The sequence below is a fragment of the Onychomys torridus genome, chromosome 2 (genome assembly GCF_903995425.1).
Source record: "Onychomys torridus chromosome 2, mOncTor1.1, whole genome shotgun sequence".
Lineage (NCBI taxonomy): Eukaryota > Metazoa > Chordata > Mammalia > Rodentia > Cricetidae > Onychomys > Onychomys torridus.
The window spans coordinates 164628835-164650212 of NC_050444.1; positions in this window are offsets into that span (position 1 = coordinate 164628835).

Below are 21378 nucleotides of genomic sequence, written 5' to 3' on the forward strand. Positions count from 1 at the left end.
AAAAAAAAATGTGAGCGATCCCAGGTAAGCAAGTAACTTTGTTACATTAGCCAAGGTGGAATCCTCCCTGTTAAAGCCTTGCTTATTAATGTGCTACTGCAAAAATTAGCTTTGAGAGGATTGAAACAAAATTGCCAGGGATTTATTCCATAGGTTTGTCCTTGTGATTCGTCTTAAGCAGAGGAAAAGCACAAATACTTTCTTACTCAACTCAACTCCTACGAACCCTTTAACACACTCAATGTTATACTTACTTATTCATATGTGTGTATCCACATCCCAGTTCAGGTGACAACTTGTAGGAGTCAATTCTCTCCTTCCACCAGGTGGGTTCTAGAACTTGAACTCAGGTGGACATGCTTGAGCTGCAAGCACCTTTCCCTGTGAACCATTGTTGGCCCTTGACTGTGTCTTTAGTAGTTACCATGGATGTCAACAGTCTGTCTCACTGGCTTGTCAAAGTTTGGTGTCACCAGTAGTTTTTAATCTAGAAGACTCAAAGAAGCATCACCTCCAACAGCTCCTTTCCTCCCCTAACCATGGCTGCATCATGTGCACTTTAGTCCCGTGCAGACCTCCTGGTCTCCAGCTCAGCCTTTCCTCTAAAGTGGGCTAAAGACCAGCCAGCTCCCAGTTCTCTGGAATTCCTTCACTCACATCCATTCTTGACAATATCTTCCCTTCTCTCAGAGTTCCCATTGGCAGCTGCCTTGCCCCAGCCACTGGGTGACCGTGCCCTTGTGTTACCATCTGTCTTTCTGCTGTGGTGCTCAAGGCCAGGCCCACATTGATTGCTTTCAAGGACTCTTCTCTGCCTTGACAGTGCTCTATCCACACATGCACATGTACGGCTTCATTTCTGTTCATTCTGCTGTGGCTTCTTTCATCAGCTAGAACATTTCAAAGGGACCTTCTCGGGACCTTGTCCCACTGCATGCTCCTTCCTTCTTGTCAATGTCCCCTAAGACCTCAGTGCTGTCCTCTTACCCCCCCCCCCCCCCCCCGCTTTCTTTCCCTTTCCCCCACTTTTCCTATCTCTCTTCATATTCAGTTCAGAGTCTTTACTTCTGATCAGTGTTCCAAAGCTATAGTTGTGACTTTCATTTGTGTTTAATCTATTATTAAGTCCATTCACTGAGTTTTTAATATTGATCACAGGAATTTTTAGTTTCTATATGTCTCTTTCTTAATGAGTTTTGTTTCATTGCCCAAGTTCTTTATAGTCTTGTTGCATGCTCTCTCTCCCTTCACCCTCTCTCTCTCCTTCCTCTCCTCCCCTTCTCTTTCTCCAGACTACTATCTCTCTTGAGACAGGATCTTACAATGTAGCCTGGGCTGTCCCAGAACTTGCTATGTAGACCAGGCTGGCTTCAACCTCATAAGGATCCATCTGCCTCTGCCTCTTGAGTGCTAGGACTAAAGGTATTTTTTAGTCTTTCAGCAAAGTGTAGAACCCGAGGAAGCTGTTAAGAAACCCAAGCTCTGTCTTGGGAGGTCTGGACTTGATGTTGGAATCTAAACTGTGGACTGCACCCTCACCCTGTGAGATCTGGCACTACTTCCAAGTACTTAGCATAGGTGAACTAAACTGTTAATCCCTTAAGGGTGAAATTCTCCCCTTGTTATTGGGTGAGTGGTCAATGGGACTGGAACACCATGCTCTAGTATCAAAAGTTCTGTAGGAATGGAGAGAGCTGTGTCTCTGGTCCCTTATGACTTTCTCAATGCTGCCCAGCCTTCGGTCTACTAAGCCACCTCCTTGAATTTGGTAGATGCATGGGGGAGAGGTGTAGACAGCAGGGTGTCCTCTGTGAGTCCTGCCTTCCCAACCCCCTCAGTCTACCAGCTGTCATCCTGGGGGCTGGACATCTTATTTGTTTAATTTACTTTGTCATTTTTAAGTGTGGTGTATGTGTGTATGTGTGTGTGTGAGAGAGAGTGTATGTATGTATGTATGTATGTATGTATGTATGTATGTATGTATGTATGTCTTATTCCTCTAGAGCTGGGGTTACAGGTGGTTGTGAGCATCTGCTGTGGATGCTGGGAACTGAACTCTGGTCTTCTGCAATACCAACATGTGATCTTCACCACCAAGCCCCCTCTCCAGCCCCACCTTATTTTTTCAAGGAAATTTTTTTTCCTTGGACCCTGGGCCTGGAAGAAGGTATAGCTAGTGGTTGGCAAGCAGACTCCAAAGGTCTTTCTGTCCCTACCTCCCCTTTAATATCCCATATTCTAGGTTTTGGGAACTGAATTCCCATCCTCCTGTTTGCCTGGAAGCTCACTGACTGATCTGCCTTCAGCTTTCTCTAAGTCAGTGCCAATCAAGTGGCACGCTCTTCCACAGACACTCTCAGTGAAGACTCTGGAGGATGCCATCTGAGAAAACACTGATAGAGTTTATCTAGCATTTGGATTGGAATTCCTGTGTAGTTTCAGGGTGAAAACCACGGTGAAATTTTATACCCACCCCTTTCCCTTCTCAAGAATACTCAGAGCATTACAAACGTTATTTGTTTTTTAATGAACCAAGGCCGTGATTGTTTTTATTATGCCATTCAATTTTCATAATTATAGATATTCATGTTTATATCTTTACTTAGTATTATTGATTATTTTGGTTCACCATCCATCTGCTGAGAAAATACTGAATACAGTTTCTTTTATTCATTGAGCCAAGGTCATCATCAGCATCAATAATCGCTGTTTAGATTGGCTGGTTCTCCAGGGGCCAGGGTGGCTCGTTGTCCAGGATGGTCATGAGAGTGCTAGGACCTAACACTGGGGCCTCAGCTTCCATCCCTGTATCCCCACAGGAGCCCAGGTGCTGAGATTGTCCTCAGTGTTCACATAAAGGGTGTGGAGCCAGATGAGGAGAGGGAGCCCTCCAGACACTACACCTGAGGAAGAGGAGCTGATGGCTCCCTCTCATGAATGTGGCACCATACGCTTGATAGAGGGACACAGAGCTGAGCAGGACACACCCAGTCTTGTTTTTAAACAGTTAGCCCACCCACTAATTGCTGTTGACTGAATTTCTGAAAGTGAAGTGCTCAGGCAATGCGTCTGCCTTGCACAGAGGGAAAGATCTGATGAGGGCGCGAAGGTGCTCAGTTGATGGAGCCCAGATGCTGCCTCAACATCTGCCCTTGTTGCTCTTGGGGCTTTATTTTGTTTTCAGCTTTGCTTACTTCCTCTTTTTTGTATAACAATTGTTATGTTGATTACATTGAAAAACAGAAGCTGGGAACTTTTGTTCCCTTTTCTTTGTTTACCACATCTGCATACATATCACCCTGCTGCTCTGTCTGGAAAGAAACCTCCCAACCACAGGAGCCTTCTTTCTGAAGGGCAGGTTTATAGCTTCAGTGAAATGGCACCCTGGCTCTAGTATGGGCCCCAGCAGCAACCACCTCCTTTGTGAAGTTCACACTCTGGTTCCTAGAATTAGCCCTTGAATCTGAGATGGCAGTGTTACTGGCTGATGGAGTCACTGCTTGTTACTGGGGAGACTGGGGTCCCCTCTTAGGGTTCTTGGTTAATGAAAGATTTTAAGAACAGACTGAAAAAAAGAAAGTGGAGGACAATTTTTATTAGAGTTTAAATGAAAAGCCAGATGAGCTGTAAATCTTAGTAGTTGCCTAGAAGAAGTAAGGATGGAAGATGGGCAGACCCAATAGAATCTCTATGGTGGCTTATTTGGACTATGGTACAGGGTAGAAATTCTGGAGAAAGCTGAGTACATTATCTCATTCAAGGGATAATTATTCTACCCATCCCTTTAGCATGACCTGAAGTGGATAGGACTTCACTTCCTAGGGGTGGTCCCCTGACTAGGGGCTGTCCTGCCCTGATGGATTAGCTCTTAAGGGAGGAGATAATGTCAGATCGTTATTATTTACTGTGACAGCTGGATGTGGGGATCTTCATCCCTGGCAGTTCAGGTGAGTGTTTACAGCTAAGCATCAGTGGACCATACACAGATAATGCAGCAGGTTGGTGGGGACACAGGCAGGCAACTGAAGTTTGTCTTGGAGAAGCCTTCAGTCTAGTGACCCAGGCCAGCCTGTGTCCAGGGGTCTGGGGAGCTTTGTTGATAAAACACGAAAGGCTCACGGCCCATGAGAAGGCATGAGGAGAGAATAAGAGGGTGTTCTCATGTCTTAGAATGCAGTAGCCTGGCTAGGGTTGGCAGGTTACACTTAGGGGAGCCATTCAACAGAACGCTGAATTGAAGGGGCTGCTTCAGATAGATGTGTTTGTGCACCAGAAGGACTCGGTGCATGCAGTCTGTCCAGAGTGTGTGTATGTCACATTGCACACATGATAGAAATTTTGGCATGGCTGACACACTGATCTGGAGGGTGCTATGGAGAGAGTAATTTACAGTGTGAGGACAGAACAGGTTGGGAAGGCTCCACTCCTGCCCTGGTATGATGTCATAGCTAAAAACACGTCTGTCTCAGATAACAGGCCAGTGGGAGCTTGGGGCCTGGGGTATATACACAGGCATCACTGGCTCTCAGGAAGGAGTGCTGGCAAAGGGGCTGCTCTGCCAGCTGAGGCCTTTTTAAGGCAATGTGAGCCCACTGGCTGAGCTGGTGGCAGCCGGTTCTACTGCTGGGGACCTTGTTCCAGACCCCTGTCCATCAGTTTCCTCCCACCCTCACACACACACACACACACACACACACACACACACACACACTAAAGGGGTAATTGTTCCTCCTATATCTCTTTGGCATGGCTTAAGGTGGATTGAGTATGTAACACACACACACACACATACATAGTTTTTATTTAGGCAGAATTCAACACATATATACAGTGGAGGGTGAAACAAGAGCCCCTCAGATGTAGGATCTCACCTCTGAGGTTGCTGATGCTGAGAGTGTCGGGGAGAGAATGAAAACAGGAGAGGAAGGGGACCCAAGATAGAGACACCTAGGACTCCCTTACCCAGGTGAGAGGGAGATGTTGTGGAACAATCTTTGTACACTGTGAATGTGTGTTGCTCTTATTGTTAATAAAAAACTAACTAGCTGATAGCTGGTGAGACAGCCTGACACAGAGAGAATTCTGGGAAGAGAAAGGGTGGAATCCAGGGTTGCCAGCCAGATGCAGAGGAAGCAAGATGAGAATGTTGTACTGAGAAAGGTACAAAGCCACATGGGTAAATACAGATAAGAATTATGGGTTAATTTAAGTGTAAGAGCTAGTTGGTAATAAGCCTGAGCTACCAGCTGAGCATTTATTATTAATATTAAGCCTCTGAGTGGTTATTCAGGAATTGGTGGACAGGAGAGAACCATCCGGTTAACAAGGAGAACCTCAGTTCCTAGCTCCAGGATGCATCAGAGAACAGCTCCCTCTGCACTTCAGAAAGCAACATCAAAAACATAAGTGATATTTTGGGATACAGTCAAACTCCTCTGGTCCAAAGAAGATGGAACTGCTGAGCCAACAGAAGCAGAAACTCTGTACTCACTGCTAAGAACCCAGGGTCCCATTCAGGGCTCCCCCTAACCAGAGCATCCATTTCAACCCCATAACTTCTAGGTGCTGTCACAGTAGTTTATGAGAGTAATTATGTTTATCCATTATTTGGCTAAAACTAATGAACCAACCACAAACAACTCAGCATTTTCTCCCCTGTTGAGTAATGAATATTAATTAACCTGTCAGGAAAGGACTGGCACGTCTCACCAAATCCAGCAGTGGCTTGGTACACCTCATGTCAAGGCCAGGGAAGGCTGCCCCCGCAACAGAAAGGGAAGTGTGTCCAGATGTTCTGAGAGTTAACAGAGATGGAATTTGTCCTGAAAGACCTGATGGCAACGTGACTCTTTCCACAGAACCGCTGTCTCTCTATACAGTTCACAGCAGTAGCTCTGACAGTGTCTGTGCTTGGAAAACCTTCTACCAGCTAGCACTGGGATCCTAGCCAGAGGCCACCACTGTGCCATGTTGGGGACATACGGTGGCTTCTGCATTCCTGGTAGAGGTGGCACAGACGTAGTAGGGTTCTCCCTTCACAGGAGGGCTGGCATACATGAGAAAGTGTTTGATCCTGCACTCACTCTGTGTGCTCTGTCTGGGTACCAGATTGGCTTCTGAGTCCTTTCCAGGTGACATTTGTCAGAAGCACGTGTCTCCCCAGAGAAGCAGGGCACTCTCTGATAGGCCAAGAGGGAGCAAGAAACATCCAGGTCCCAGGTCTGTAGGTATTTTTTTCTAAGACTTCAGAAAACTCTTGAACCACAGAAGAAAACTTAGAAAATGGTAAGACATTAATTTCATATTACAAGACAGATTTTCTTTTTTAAGCAAAATGAATCTGGAGTTAACGAGACTATGAGATAGAGATGATAAAATGTGAGCACTGTTCTGGTGAGGGAAGACCCACTCCATTCCCCCACTCAGTTCAGCCACTTCTTCAGAAGGTCAGAAAACCTCTTGCTGGGAGCACAGACTCAGGATCCCAGATCAGAGCCCCGGTGAAGGACAAGCTTGTGATCCCAGGCAAAGGAAAACCAGGTCAACAGAGCATTTACGATTTAGACCTGGAGCAGACTCTTTTTCTTCCCTCCCAGCTTAGCTATGGTCGTTCTTCCCTATCAGTACATTTTAAAGAGGAAAGGAAATAGAGGGGTGAGAAAGGTAGAAACACAAAACAGAGAGGGACAGACAGAGGGACAGACAAGATGCCGAGAGTTAGGACATCAGTGCAGAAGTCAGAGGAAGTCCAGCCCACCCTTCTACCTGACATCATCTGTAAGACCGGGGGCTCTCTCAATCTCCTTCGGCTTGAGTCGTTTCTGTTCATCCCAATAGCTGAGAGTTAGGGCCACTACCACAATTTTTGAGCCAAATCTGAAGCAAGCTTTATGAAATGCTGACCAGGAAGACTCTCAGAGGATGGCACCAAATTACATTAGGTGCTTATAAAGGCAAAAGCCGCAGGCTACATACTTCCGTCTTCATCCAGTAGGGGCAAGCATACATCCTGAGGTCCTTCCTGCCTGTGTACCTCCCACCTATGAGTGGTCAAGCACATCCCATGAAATTGCAGCAACCAGCTTTGTATACAGAAGTGAAAACACGTGGCTTGTTATCGCACATGAACAACAGCCCCCAGCATTCCAGGAAGTTATCTGTCCTTGGGCAAGTGGGGCTCACAGGTTAGAGGCAGTTTTATTTTATAGATCTCTTAAGCACAGCAGTTAAAACTTAAAACATAATATCAGCCCTCACACTTACTTAAAGGATTGCACAGAGCTGACAGGAAGCCACTGTGCCCGGGTTAAGGACAGAGGAAGGATGGAGGTTAAAGTCAGCAGGTCAACTGTGGGAAGAGGCTCTGTGTCAGCTAACAGTTCAGTGCTGAGGTGTCTGAGGGACTGAGGTGACCTCAGCAATGGCCTGTGACATGCACATGGGATCCTTTACCACCAGCCCTGGTATCCATCTGGTGTCTATTGTGGTTGCAGGGTTGTAAGTGATGGTCAGTGTTGACAGTCACCGTGATAGGAGTGAGAAGCACTGTGAGATTAATGGCATTGTGTTAGTGCCCCCTGACACACCCAGTGGCGGTGCTGGTGGTAGTGTCCTAGACAGAGGACCCTGGCTGTGTAAAGAGAATAAGTGCTGTTGGGTAACAGAGGCCTAAAGGCAGGTTTCTGTTCACTAAGAACTTCCCTTTTTCAGCCTCAAAGTTCGACGCTGGGGCATGGGCATTTAGTTCATCATCAATAGGAACAGCCTGTATCAGCTCAAAGACCCCTCCCTGCTGGCGGCCACCCCACCTGCAGACTGTCACTCAAACCTAGTTGCTTTTCCATTGCTTTGCTACAAACCTCCCCACCAGGGAGATAACTTGGCAGTTTAATCCTCGGTGACCTTTTTTTCTACCTGTGAGGTATCCCAGTTGGGTGGTTTCACTTTGCCCTGCTTACACCTTGCAGGATGTGCCTGTGAGGAGTTTTCAGAGATGATAAGCTGGACCTACCCTGAAGGTGGGTATGGGGATGACTTCCCATAGTCCAGGGCTGACTGGAGGGAATGGAAGGAGGAGGAGGAAGAGCAGTCTCTCTCTTCCCCCTCCCCCTCTCCTCTGCCCCCTAGTCTCTCCTGCCTGGCTACCATTGCCTCATGGCTGCTCCCTCCCCATTGTGATGGACTGTAACTGAGCCAAAATAGCCCTCCCTCATCTACCTTGCATTTCCCCTGCTATTTGCACACAGAGAAAGAGATTCCGACTAGTGCAGAACACTTCCTTTCCATTGCAGTTGCTCTCTGAAGACCTTTCTACGTCTCTGAATTTCTATTAAGAAATTGATTTATTTTGGCAATAATCTTTGAGTAGCACTCCATGTTAACTGCAAGGATAGTATAATGGGGAAAATAATTTTCTTCGGTATCCTTTAGCTGAGATCTTCTGGAACAGAGGTCAGGAGAGGCTGGGAAATGTAGGAGGCAGTTTGGATAGCGAGGGAGTAAAGCACGGGTACCGAAGATATTACACACTGGAGGAATCAAATCGAGGGGGCTGTGGGACTACGGGCTGAGAGCAGCCTGCAAAAGTTTAATGTGTATTTTAAAACAGCTAGGAGGAGAGTCAAGGAGGTGGCTGTTCGTCCTCCAAACTCATTCCATAAAGTGTTTGCTGTTCAAACATACATGAGGTCAGATTCCCGGCACGCAGATAGAAAGTTGGGTTTGTGGCATGCCCCTGTGATCTCAGCATGGAGAGAGAGACACACTGATCCATCAAGCTCCTTGGTCAGTCATCAGCACTGGGGGAGGGAGAGAGAAGGATCCATGGAGCTCATTGGCGAGTCAGTTTAACAAAACCTGTGAGTTCCAGGTTCAGAGACCCTGCCTCAAAAAATAGAGGATGACTGAGGAAGACACTTGATCTCTCTCTCTGTCTCTCTCATTCACACACACACACACACACACACACACACACACACACACACACACACAAGCACCGCACACATGCACACATGTACACATGCAAACACATATACACATAATCTAGAAGAGAGAATTTTGAATGCTCCAACTTCATTATGCTGCTGTAATCAAACACCACAACCAAAACCAGTTTAGGGTAGGAAAGGATCTGTAGGGCTTACACATCCAGGTCAGGGACCATCACTGAGGGAACTCAGGGCAGGAACTCCGGCAAGCAGGATTTTAAAGCAAAAAACATGGAGGAAGGCTGCTTGCTGGCTTTCTTGTACGGCTCAGGATCTTGTGCCCAGGGAATGGTGCCTCTCATAGAGGGCTCAGCCCTCCTACATCAGTTAATAATTAAATAAATCTCCCACAGCCACTTCCATTGTGTAGCTGCCAGATGAGACAATTACATAATTTGTTCTAGTATAATAAAAACTTGGGAGTCAGAAACTGAGGTAAAGACCTGAAAAACTCAAGAAGTGGAGCCATTTGCTGACCCTCTCTCCACATTCTCTGGAACCTCCAGCCCCTAAAAATTCCCCCAGACTCCCCCCCCCACCCCAGTCTCTTCCTGTCCTCTCTAGCTGCCTGCAAAGTCTTCAAAGAACTTTATGGCTAATCCCAGTTAGCCAATTGCTGACTCCATCCTAGATTCAAGGTTGCTTTATTGGCACAGTGGATTGGCTGTATGAACAATTCTCCCGCAATGCCACCGGACAATCTTACCTAGGCAATTTCTTAATTGAGGCTTCTTCTCTCAATGACTCTAGGCTGTGTCATGTAGATAATTAAAGCTAACTAGGGCAATCCCAAACACATCGTAAATGACAGATATCTGAAGTGAAGGGAATGACGGATGTTTATCTCTATTTTGATATACATATATCAAAATATTGTGTGGCACCTGATAAACACACACATTAATATGTGTCAATTAAAGATAAAAGTTTAAAAAGCCCATAAAGATATGGAATAGAGTCCCAAGATGTCATAAAAATAAGATCAGGAAGAAAATGAGAATTTAATGATGCAGGTATGTATGTATGGAGATAATCCTGAAAGGCAGTAGGATTTTAGAGAGAACCAAAGGAGTTGTTTAACTTCAGGCTGAAATATCACCTCTGTGAACTAAACAGGGATCACATGAGGAAGACCCCTGGGACAGGCTATGAAGGAAGGGTGTGGTGGTATTGTGTTCCCCAAAATATTATGCACCCTAATAAACTTATCTGGGGTCAGAGACAGAACAGCCACAATATTAAACATAGAGGTTAGGCAGTGGTAGCACACTCCTTTAATCCTAGCATTCCAGAGGCAGAAATCCATCTGTTCAAGGATACAGCCAAACATGGTGACTCACGCCTTTAATCCCAGGGAGTGATGGTAGAAAGCAGAAAGGTATATAAGGCATGAGAACCAGACACTAGTAGAATTTGGCTGGTTAAGCTTTTAGGTTTTGGAGCAGCACAGTTCAGCTGAGATTCATTCTGGATGAGGACACAGAGGCTTCTAGTCTGAGGAAACAGGATCAGCTGAGGAATTGGCTAGGTGAGGTTAGCTGTGGCTTGTTCTGTTTCTCTGATCTTTGAGCGTTAACCCTAATGCTTGGCTGGGTTTGTTTTTATTGATAAGACCCTTTAAGATTCCTGCTACAGAAGGGTGCTTCAGACCTGAGGAAGCCTTGCCCTGAAGGTTTGACCAAGATGCCCGTCCTTTGATGAGATCTCCAGTGTCATCAACCTCTTCTTCCTGGTGGACAGGAAGAATCTGTTTCTCATGGGTATAAAAGTTCCTCTTCCAGTCTAGTGGCTTTAGCTGTGGGCTGAGGTGGTTTGCTTCTATCAGAGACAGTACTCGTTGTTGAGGGTTTGAGGATCATGGGGAGAGATGTGCTTACTGATGATTCTTCTCGACCCTGTGGAATCACAGCTCTTCTACAGGTATCAGAGTGGAGCAGAGTGCCTGAGAAAGCCAACCAGAACCTCTGCTTTCCTGGGCAGGGGGAGGCACTGTTTCAGATGTCTAAGTGTCTAAGACCCCACAGACTCCTGGGTTCATCCCCCGGACCCAAGATGATGATGCTGTTTTGAAGATGGTAGAAACTTTAGGAAGAGGGATCTCAGTGGAGCCTTTGAAGGTGATACTCAGTCCTTGTGCTTTCTCTGCTGCTCACCCTGGCCAATGTGAGTTAAATGGCTCTACTCCACTGAGCTGTGAGCTAAAGCTAACAACTCTGCTTTACGCTGCTTCCCTCAGGTATTTGCTCTTAGTGAGGAGAACTGACTAGCACAGGTTTGTGGGTTCCATGTAAGAGCAGACACTAGGATGTGGGAGGGGCTGCTGGGGGAGGGTCAGACACCCAGGAGGACAGGAATACAGGCAAGTGCTGGCTTCAGAGATTGAAACCTGAGTCTGGCACTTGACACCTCAGGACACTGTACAAAGTGACCCGTGCTCTCTCTGACTGTCCTTACAGGACACTGCCCATCCCTCTCTCTCTCTGCTCCTCTCTAACCAGACAGAAAGGCTTTCCAGTTCCAATCTCATCAAACAGGAAGAGGTTGTCAGAGTCTCCCTTCCTGGCGAACATGGCACATAAGATTCTAACTCCCAGCAGATGATTTCAGTTTTTGACCCCAAACTGAGTCCCTTTCACATGCTGAAATTGTGGAACCAATTATAAGATGTAGTGCCTATTGAGCAGTGAGGGAGACTTTTATTCTTGGAGACGGACTCACAGATCAATCTCTCAGCCCCTGGGGGTAAGAGGTATGAAAAAGAAGGCTAGATGATGAAGGGCACCAGGGTTCCAGCGTTTTCCAGAAATTTGGGGGTCACCCTTTCTGTTGCTTCTGTGGCTCTGTCTGGTCACTCTGGTGATCAACACTGACATGCTCAGTCACTGTCAGCCAGTGTAGCCACTGTGGTCTCAGATAGCCTGTAGAGAGGGGATATAGTCTACAGCCATCCTCTCCTCAGAAATAAGGTTAGAGCCAGACAGGAAGGATGATGCAAATTCCAGAGACATTTGATAGCTGTCCTTCTGCATGCTCAGTGACCAAGTGTGGCTGGTGCTGTTCATGCTCAAATCAGAGCCACAGCAGATGAGTGGGATTAGAACCTCCCAGACCCAGGACCCGCTGTACCCAGATTAGGAACCATTTACTTTTACCGCTGAGGACTGAGTGCCAAAGGAGGGACTTTCTAGAAAAATACAGCTGTGTATTCCAATAACCAAATACATGGGCTTAGCAGACAATCTTTCCTCAACATCTTCTTTTTTTTTTTTTTTTTTTGTCAGTTCCCAGATACCATGAGTACATGGTGGGTGTGGCTTGAATAACAGGAATTTATTCTCAAAGAGTTCCAGAAGAGACAGAAGCTTAAGATGAAGGTGTGAACTCGAGGCTCCATCTGGGGGTGTGAGGGGACACTGTGCTGGATAGTTTGATGTCAAGTTGACTCAAATTAGAGTAATTTGGAAGGAGAGAAACTCAGCTGAGAAAATCCCTCCATAAGATCCAGTCTTAGGGCAATTTTTTAGTTAGTGATTTATGGGAGTAGGCCTAGCCCATGGTGGGTAGTGCCATCCCTGGTCCAGTGGTCTGGTGCTATAAGAAACCAGGCTAAGTAACCATAGGGTACAAGCCAGTAAGCAGCCCTCTTCCATGGCTTCTGTGTCAGCTCTTCAGGTTCCTTCCCTGCTTAAGCTCCTCTCCTGGCTTCCTTCAATGATGAACTATAATAGAAAGTATAAGCTGAATTAACCTTTTCTTCCCCAACTTGCTTTTGGTCACAATGTGTCATCACAGCAATAGTAACCCCAACTAAGAGAGACACCAATCCTGGTCTGTCTCCAGGCTCTGATGTTTGCTGCAAACATAATGTTTTCTTTTATGTCCTCTGGCTTAGTGAAGGCTCATGCATCTCTGACTATCTTGTTTTTAAACATTATGTGTGAGAGACTAGGGTGTTTTTATCTATCTATACAATGCAAATGTGTGTATTTGTGTGTCTATGATATATGTGTGTTCATGTGAGCACAGGCATGCACTTGCCACGGCACATATGTGGAGGGCAAAGGACAACTTTGAGTTTTTGTTCTCATCTTCCTCCTTGCTTGGAGTCTCTTGATTTGGGGCATTCTCCTGCCCCCACCTCCCATCTCACTGTAGGAATGCTGTGATTTCAGACATGAGTCACTGAACCTGCTTTACCTGAGTTCTGAGGATCTGAACTCAGGTCCTCACTCTTGTGTGGAAAGTGCCTTGGCCACTGAGGCATACCTCAGCCTTCTGCCCCGATCTCCTCACAGGCCTCTTTCTGAGCCCTCTCACATCATAGTCACTGTGCATATCTGTATGTGTTTCACTTTTGCCCTCTGTTAGGACCAGTTCTACTGGATTGGGCCTCCACCTCATTTTGACATGGTATGTCAATAAATCCTTGATTTGGAGGAAGGTCATATTCTGAGGCGATGTTCCTTTCTTCTTTCTGTTTTGTTTTTTCTCTTTTATTTGGGGTAGATTTCATCCCAAATCAAGCTTACGTGAGTGAAAACAGTCCACATGACCTTACTTCCTCCTTCCTGAACACTCTTAGGTGGTAGCCACTGGCTCCATCTCCAGTCTCCTCAGTGGCCATGAGAGCTCTTTCCCATCCTCCTGGGCTGAATTCTTCAGAGGGGAGAGCAATATCTGTGAAGATCAGGACTGTAGTTCATGGAGACTCCATTACTTTGTGTTATGGTGTTTTTTCCCTGTTGTGAATTCAAGGGAATCAGGGCCCTTCCTGTGTTCTGCCATTTTGCCAAGGGAATGGCATATTTTGCATAGAATAGTAGGGAAGCATCCAAAAGCAATAATTATAATCACAACGCCTTCACATTCGCTTCTCTGACATTAAATGGACCATGACCGATGTGTTTCTGGAGAACATCTCCTCACATCTTCCTTGGTGGAGCTCATGTATAATGATGTTTTGTCCCAATTGAATGCAGCAAATTGGGTGCAGTGGAGCAAGCCTGGGGCAGCTCCAAGGTGCCATTACAGGCTGTGAAGAGAGAGATGCCTTGGCAACAAGGGATAAGAATGAAGATGGGGAGGAGGCTAGAAGTGAAGTGTCTTGTCCTTGGAAGGTGAATGGGGGTTGGCATCCACATAGAGGCTTGGGGTAGAGCAAAAGCGGCCTCGTTGGCCAGAGTCTACTCTGAGAACCCCTCTTGAGTCTTGGTGTTCATGTGTGTGTATGTGCTGCATGTGGAGGTCAAGTGTCAATTTGAGTGTCCTCCTTACTCATTACAGACATTAGATTTTGAGACAGTGATTCACTGTTCCTAAAATCTTGCTGGCTCCACTTGGCTGTCTGCCCAGTAAGGTTCAGAAATTCACTAATCTCAGTCTACATTACAAAGCTGATATTACAAAGCTGATTCTGGGAATCAAACTCAGGTTCTCAGGCTTGCAGGGTAAACACTCTTCTGACTGAGTTGTCTCCCCTGTTCTTCACCAACTCCTGAATCCGTGTGCAGTGATTACAACAGCGTGGGATGGGAGGCACACTGTGGTCTTACTATAGATCAGGTGTTCCTTCTCTTGATCTTGCACAGACATCTCATTGTCTTTTATGTTGAATGGAGATGTGGAGATCTGGGTCGATTTGGGATTCAAAGTAACAACAATGAAGAGACGATTAAAATATTCATCATATGGATAAGTGAAGGAGAATTTCTATCAGGAATCAGTTTTCATAGAATGGAGATCTATGCCTAGGGAACAAGTCAATATCAGGACACTGGAAAGTTGGGTACAAGTTTGTGCAGCTTCAGGTCCTCAGGACCTGAAGGTCTTTACCATGTAGAGTAGTCTTTGTAATCACTGTGACATGAGAGGACAAGTCACTGTGGCCACCCCACCATGGCTGAAAAGCAGAGTGGCAGCAGTGACTCTTGCCTGTGGCAGAAGGGGCATGAGGCTGCTCCTCACACCTAGGAAGCAGTCAGAGATGGGACAGGAAGTGGGGCTCAACTTTACCCTTCAAGGCCCACTCCTGAAATCTGCTTCTCCCAGCTCAGCTCTACCTCTTAGCCACAACCTCCCAAAACAGCACCCCCAACTGGGGTCCAAGAGTTAAAACATACAAGCTTGTGGGGGACACTTCACATTCAACTGTGATATCACACAATTGTGACAGGGTGGGAAAAGCCATGCTTTGAGATTCTAGAGGCATCTACAGCAGCAATAACAACACTCACACAAATCACATTTACTGCATATTCCCTTGGGGGGTTACAAATAACCTCATGACTTTCTTAAACAAGGTGGCATATTTGAGCCTCAGATCAACTTGCCCTGTTTCCCCATTATTCTTCTATATACATGGGATTTCAATGTAAATCAAGGTACCTGGAAGTCAATGTTCAAAATTAATTGGCATCTTGGTATGTAAAGGGACATGGCCGTATGCTTCGAATGTGCATGGCTAATGTCCTGTCACTGTAAATTAGGGCCCAAATTGCTCCAGGAATATTGATGTGCCATGAATTCTGGAATTGACAGAGAGGACTGGAGGTGCTTTTTACACAGATGATGGGAAAAGCTGAGACCTCCTTTTCTGTTTCCCTCACATCTCTGGGCAAGTGTGAGAGTAATGGGTTTCTAGCCTTGAGGCTTACCATGCACATCGACCCTAGGGCCTGACGCCTGAGGTCCCAGAGCCTTGAGTGTATGCTTATGTATGGGGTCTGCCCAGGCCTGAAAGTGTTCATCTCTGAATTTTCACTGACCACAGGTAAGTTTCAAAACATTAAGGCCATAAAGTGCCTTTATGTCAACATAAAATAAACACATGTCAAAGATTTTATCCAACTCATTCATTACTGAGGAAGAAGGAAGAAGGAGGAGAACTGGAGTGGCAGCGGCAGAGCGGAAGCTCCACAAACCAGCAAGAAGAGAAAGACAGCGAGTCCCTGTGCTGGGGAGAGTGGGTCGTTAGTCTTGGAGTCAGAGATACTCAGTAGAGCTCTACACAGTAGTGCATACCTCCACAGTGACTAAGCAAGCACCACCCAGCAGATTCTCCTGTCAACAGAGCTCTCTCTGAGTGTGAGGGAGTTGGTCTCTGCTGGCACATGAATAGATGAAGCTCTAGAGTGAGGAGGGCTAAGTGTCTAAGTGTGGTGATCTCCATCTACAGCTCCATGCCACAAAGCTGGCATTGATGGACAGCTTTCTGTGACGGCATTCATTCAGAGACAAGGCAGAGCTTTCTCCACTATAAAGAAATGGTCAAGGGTCTGGGCCTTCCATCCTCAATCTAGAGAACTATGAAGCCCAACATAAGCTCTGATCCACTTAGCTCTGTCCTTGGGTGGACAGAGGAGCCCTCTGGGCAGCAGGTAAATGGCTATGTTTCCACAGGCTGTCAAATCCAAGCTCTGCCTGAGTTGGCCACAGAAACGTTCAGGAAGCTGGGCTGGTGGCCAGCCCTGGGCTCCAAGCATCTGCCTTCCTGGCAGGGTGCTGACTGGAGCTCCTTTCAGGGTAGAGTGGTTATCTTAGCATTTCCTTTCTTTGGGGAATGTCTGCCGACCTATGTCAGATTCTGTCTGGTAGACTTACACCTGTGAATGAGAAAAACAGACAAGGCTCTTGTCCTTAAAGAACCTGCTTCCATCAGTGGGTCTGGGACCAAGTGAGGCAGAGAAATCCATGATAACATAGAGAACATTCCTGTCTTCATGCATGGGAACCTTCTGTACTGTGCTCTGGAGCTCTGAGGAACTTACTCAAGACAGAGACCAATTCAGAGTTGTGTTTTTATTCATTAGTTGTTCGTTGGATTGTTATTTTCACCTCTCAGCCCTCCAACTATACTCTACCTGAAAAGATGCTAAAGGTTCACATTAGTGTGTTGTTTGTCATGCACCAAAGAAGCCAAATACAGACTGTGAGCTGTATCTTCTCACAGACTTGGCCAGGAAGGAGCCATGAGAAAATACCCACACAAGGATCTCATGAAAAGTTAAGTGTGTCACCTGCTTTGGCCCACTAGTCCATGGTATCCAGTGATAGGTCCATCTGGATGAAGATGTGCAGAGCTTATACAGCAAACCATTTCTCTGCAGTGTCTGTTTTCAAGGGTCACATCTGCTATGAAATGACACATTCAGAGAAGTTAGTCCAATGCATTAGCTGGCTGGTAGGGAAGAAGTGAACACAAGAAAATCTCTGGGAGTGGAACTAAGTGATAACTAAGTTTGATCCCCAGGACCCACATGATGAAAAGAGAATTGACTCCTGAAAATTGTGCCATGTGTGTGTGCGCGCACACACACACACACACACACACACACACACACACACACAGAGCCTGCAGTGGTTTGAATAGGTATGGCCTCCATGGACTCATGTGTTTGAATGTTTGGCCTATAGGGAGTGGCACTATGAGGAGGTGCTGTCTTGTTGGAGTAGGTGTGGCCTTGTTGGAGGAAGTGTGTCACTAAGGAGGTGGGCTTTGAGGTCTCAGAAGTTGTTTCTGCTACCTGTGGATCAAAATATAGAACTTTCAGCTACTTCTCCAGCACCATGCCTGCTTGCACACCACCCTGTCCCACTATGATGATAATGGACTAAACCTCTGAAATGGTAAGGCCACCCAATTAAATGTTTCCCTTTGGACAAGTTGCCAAGGTCATGGTGTCTCTTCACTACAATGGAGACCCTAACTAAGACACAGATACACACAGACAGACAGACATATACACAGACAGACAGACATGTGCACAGACATGGAGGAGGGCTATGAAAGGCCATCTTCCAGACAGGGTCTGGCTATTGTACTCATGCACACACAGCAACAATGGTTGCCTACAAAAGATCAAGCCAGCCCAAACCCCAGCTATTGGCAGTTGATGACCACTTGGGGAATGCTAGCTGGTTTCTTTGGGAGATGCAGCCACTTTTAGGCTGTGCAGGTGGCACAATTAAATACAGTGAACATTATAAAGGAAAAAAGAAATAAAGAGGACATGAAGTTGAGCTTGGATGTGTTAGGGGGTCATGGGTGAGTTGGAGGAAAATGGGGGATGTGATGGTCATAATACATTTTATACATGTGTGTAAATCTTGAAGAATTAACAAAGTAAAACCCTGTGTTCTCCTTATTCTCTTGATAGCTGCACAGAAATCTACAAAAGTGAGCTCTCTTTCCTCCTTCCAGGAATGAGAAAAGTCAAGTATGGAGAACAGCCCTGACCCCCATGAGCTGGACGACAGTGACAAGGCATTCTCCTGAGCTAGTTCCACTGACCGGCCTCCTTGCCTTGCCTCTGCATGGCCAGCCCCACTTAGAGACCTGGAGTCCTTTCCCTCCAGGGCATCTGCTCCCATGCAAATCAAGCTCTAATCCACCAGATTAGGATTGCCCTTTCTCTGGGCATGGGCATTCTCCCATGCTTGTGTACACTGCCCAAGACAGTAGTGCCTGTTTGCACAGCTCTTAGTGGTTTGCCTTTTATTATGGGGGTTCAGCCCCTGACCCAGTGTGATTGGTAGGAGAGAATTCCTGTTTTCTTCCTGATGCTGAGGACATGCCTTCCTGAGTAAACTGCTGTTGAGTAGCAAAGAGACCACCCAGGAGGTGTTAAAAAAGAGAGCACAGACTCTGAAACAGTGAGGGGCAAGGGCTTCTCATTCCTCCAGTCTCAGGTGAGGAAAGAGTCACCTGAAGCTGTCTGTTGACTTATTAATGTCAAGACTTTGACTCTCCAAGTATCTTAGTTACTCCATATTTCCGTGACAAATACCTGACTAAAGCAGCTTCTGGGAGAAAAGGTTGATCCTGGCTGTAGCTGCAGAGTGGTGACTGTCCATCATCACAGGGAAGGCACGCAGCAGGAGCAGGAGGTGGGGTGGCCTTGCTGTGTTGACCATCATGAAAGAAAAGGAAAGCATAAAGTGGGGCTAGCAGACTTGAATGCTTCCTCCAGTGGCCCCTCCTTTAAAGGGTCTACAGCCTTCCCAAGCAGCATTACCAGGTAGGGAGCTAGAGTTCAAACCCATGGGCTTCCAGGGCCTTTTCTCGTTCAAGGCAGAGCACCGTGCATCCAGGCCCCAGTTACAAACCAGGGTACTTTGAGTGGCCATGAAGCCTGCCCACCTCTTCAGTTAAAGAACACACACACAGACACGGTAAGCACCCTGCCTAGCACTGTGGGTTGGTTTTGCCCTGTTCTTGAATGACCTATAAATGAAATCATACACACACACACACACACACACACACACACACACACACACACACACACACACGCTTTTGGCTCAGCTGCTTTTACTAAGCAACATCTATAAGGTTAGTAAAAGCAAGAATTCAGAGGGCTGAGTCTGTGCTGGCAAGAAGGGCACAGGTGTGTGCAGTAACTCACATCATGGCAGACAGGAAGCATATATATATATAGAGAGAGATGGGAGGCTACTCCCAAGGACCCGCTTCCAGTGACCCACTTCCTTCATTTAATGAGTGCTATTGTTTATCCCTTCTTACTGGGAATATACCAAAGGTATTTTATTGTTGATGGGCTATCAGGAGATTTTACTTGAAGGCTATTACACACAAAGCTACTACAAATGCTCTAGTTTATGTCATTGGGGGAACATAAGCATGAAGCTATTTTGAGCATCTGACTGGAGTGGATCTGTTGGGAGATAGGCATGTGCAGTCAGCTGCCAGCTCTCACAGCTGTGTGGAGATTCTTGGAGTGACCCCAAATGCCAAGTCAGCAAATTCCAAGTGTTTGCTTCTGGGAGATTCAAAGCTGGGTCCCTACGAGGCTCCTGTCAAATCGTGTCCATCAACAGATCAACTCATAGCTTTGCTTTATGCATGTTTCTGTTTAAGGACATGTACGCTAATCTATGCTGTGTGCTCATTAATTGTGAACTTGCTGATGGCCACACTGTGTCTGCCATGTGCTTTCTCTGTTGGGGACATTCTCACACTTGGGAGCACCAGACAGTGGTTCAACATGTTTTAAACAGTGAAATGATTGCATTAGAAGATTTTACCATCTCCGAAAGAGGATATACTTAGCTCAGCTTATCCTTTTAAATGGATGTTTAGGGATGAAGTAAATTTCATAAAAATAGTAGAAAATGGGTGACCATACCCATTTCTTTTTGTGAATCAGCCTGACTTTAACAGCCAACCTGGGGGAAACACTGAGAACTGATGAGAAAGGCCTGCCCCTCATAGAACACACGATATATTAGACTGATTTTAGAAACACATTAAAGGGGGAATTACATCACCATTCACTGAGTTTTAGTCCATGAATACAACATTTAAACATTCTTCTGCTAAAATGTGTTATATTTATAGAAATGGAGGAAAACCCATATCTTTACTTCATAGATTCAGAAAAGGTGTTTAACAAACAAAATCATTCTAGAAAAACCCTCAGTGAGGCTAGGTACAGAACAATGCTTCAGACCTAATAATCACAACCCCCTTAGAAGTGGTCTTAAGTGTTGAAGCAGCTGTGGGTGGGATAGGGTGGGATGGGATGGGGTATGGGCAGGATAGGGTGTGGTGGGATGGGGTAGGATAGGGTGTTGGTGGGTGGGGTGGGGTGGGATGATGTTGTTTGAATCTTAGATGGTCTTTTAATAAAAAACAACCTAGAACCAGATAGCAGGGTGAAAGCTGAAAGATCAGAGAAGCAGAGCAGCCACAGCCACCACCTCTTACCTCACCAACTCCACAAATCCTCAGACTGAAAGCCTCTGAGTCTTCACCCAAAGGGATCTCAGCTGAACTGTCTTAGTTCCTGTTTCCTCATGCCTTATATACCTTTCTCTGCCCTGCTGCCACTTCCTGGGGTTAAAGACGTGTGTGCTTCCCAGTACTGGGATTAAAGACATGTGCCAACACTGCCTGTCTCTGTTTCCAGTGAGGCCTTGAACTCAGAGAGATCTAGAAGGATCTCTGCCTACTGAGTGATAGGATTAAGGGTGTGTGCCACCACTGTCTGGCCTCTGTGTCTAATCTAGTGGCTGGCTCTGTCCTCTGATCCTCAGGCAAGCTTTATTAAGATACACAATATATCACCAGAGGATGGGGTGTGGGTGGGTTGGGGTAGGGTAGGATAAGGTGGGGTGAGGTGGGATGAGGAGGTGGTGGGGTGGAATGAGGAGGTGGTGGGGTGGGATGAGGAGGTGGTAGGTGGGGTTGGTGCTGTCTTCCCCTAGTGTAAGGGCGGGGTGAAGTCCCCACTTCCCTTGAAGGTTACAGTAGTGTCTCTGAAGGGAATTACAATCTTGTACAATCCCTCCACCTCGCCAGTGTTTGCATCAGGGTTTGGAAGCTTCGCTGTTTGGCATAGGCATGGACACACTCAAAAATTTTTTTCTTGGT